This window comes from Galeopterus variegatus, unplaced genomic scaffold, assembly GCF_000696425.1.
Source record: "Galeopterus variegatus unplaced genomic scaffold, G_variegatus-3.0.2 Scaffold795, whole genome shotgun sequence".
Classification (NCBI taxonomy): domain Eukaryota; kingdom Metazoa; phylum Chordata; class Mammalia; order Dermoptera; family Cynocephalidae; genus Galeopterus; species Galeopterus variegatus.
The window spans coordinates 478,123-479,938 of NW_007726906.1; the positions used below are offsets into that span (position 1 = coordinate 478,123).

A 1,816-nucleotide genomic window follows, 5' to 3' on the forward strand; every position below is an offset into this window, starting at 1 on the left:
ATGATACTTTTTCCAAAAATAAGAGACAAATATTTTTCGTGTTTCTCTTATAGGTCTTATAGGTCATTGTCTTTTTTGGTATGGTTCATTTATCTTCTATTGCCTCAGCAACTGGCTATAAAAAGTAAATGACACTATTTTTTTAATTTGAAATTTGTACCTGAATTTTTTAATGAAAAAAACCCCTCTTTATAATTTGAAAGTAAACACTGAGGACTATATCTGTCTTACAAATATTAGGAAAGTTTCATACTCAGATTAATGAATTTATAAGTTGTTAGCACAAATTTGGTTTACCTGAACATAAGGAATTAAAGAAGCCTAAGTGACCTCTATGAACTACTCTGTCTGAGGGGCTGGGACATGTAAAGACTTGACGTTACCCTGTTTTTCTTTGCCCTAACTTAGTAGACCTGCAGGCATGGAACGGGAAGCCACCAAGAGTTAATTACAGATGTCAGACAATGTGTGAAGAGATGGATTTTTCTAGAGTAAGCTATAAAGTGAATTTCTTTATATCAGATTTTATATGCACACTGAAATTTCTAAAAGAAAAAGTGATGCATTCCTATGGGGGATAATTGGTTCTGAGAGCTAACAGTAAAATCACACATAACAACTCTAGACATCTGTTGAAAATACGTATTTAAAAATATTTAAAAATATCATTTCTAATAATGTTTTAATATTCACAGTAACAAGGTATAGCAATTGATAATTATAGGTACTGCTGCTTTCCCTGGGCGAATGTTCCCTCCACACCAGGGAGCAGTGGGGCTGGGATTGGGGGAGGGCAAGTGGTCAAGGTGCTGTCGATTATCTGCCTTTCCCAGGGAGGTGTCCTCTTGGCGGTCTTGATTGGTTTAGGACTCTGCTTGTTAGTCACTCGTACTTGGCTCTCTTCCTTCCAGACAGTTCTAGCTCTGTAACACCTGGATTACAGTGTCTTCAAAGAAGCAGGAAAGCCAGTAGTTAAAATGCGCACCGCTGGCCTGGCTTTGTTGGTGGAAGTGGTCATCCTGTATTCTGTTGGGTGGCAACAGGAGAAGCTGGAGGAGCTTCCCATGTCACAGGGAGTTTTCATAAATCTTCCCACTTCCCCCCAGTTAGATGCATTTATAGTACAGTAGCAAGTCCCATTTTGAGCCCCACCCTTGAGTGGTGTTAAGAGGTGGGATTCTGGCAGGCGCTCCAGCTGGTGTTAAGAGGTGGGATTCTGACATTCTGCTGCATGTTTACAGCCAGATTCTGCCTGACTGTGAACACAAAGCATCCAACCTAGTACCAGAGGCCTAGGATACCTGGAAATCTCCTGACTTCAGGGTTCAAGGGAACACAGAGATAATATGTTTGCCTTTTAAAAAAATTATTTTGTTCATTGTCTTTTATGTGTCTATAGATTAAACATTTCTTATGCTTTAGGGGCTATGTATTGAAGAGCTTGCTTTGAATTAAGTCTTGTCAGAGACATTATCTGTGTGGTTAGAATGGGTGGGAAAATATGGATTCTGGATTTGCTGGGAAAATTGAAGTACTTTTAAGGTCGTGCTTAAAATGGTAGCATATATCCCCGTAACTAGGGATAAGAGCGGCTAATTATATTGTGTTTGAACATTATGTATATGTTTAAGTTTTTGAAAAAATTGTGTCACTTTCTGGGCAGAAAGAGAAATCAAGAAAGCTTGCCCATTTACAATAGCCACCAAAAAGTGAAATACTTAGGAATTGAGTTAACCAAGGATGTGAAAAATCTCCATAATGAGAACTACAAACTACTGCTGAGAGAAATTAGAGAGGATACAAGAAGATGGAAAGA

General features: G+C 38.4%; 1 protein-coding gene across 1 annotated transcript in view; it reads left to right on the plus strand.

The window, feature by feature from the left end:
• The window catches only part of LOC103590302 (AT-rich interactive domain-containing protein 1B-like), a gene marked incomplete at its 3' end in the record, with an annotated part of 73,867 nt that overhangs the window by 40,450 nt on the left and 31,601 nt on the right, over positions 1 to 1,816 (plus strand). The window lies entirely within an intron of this gene.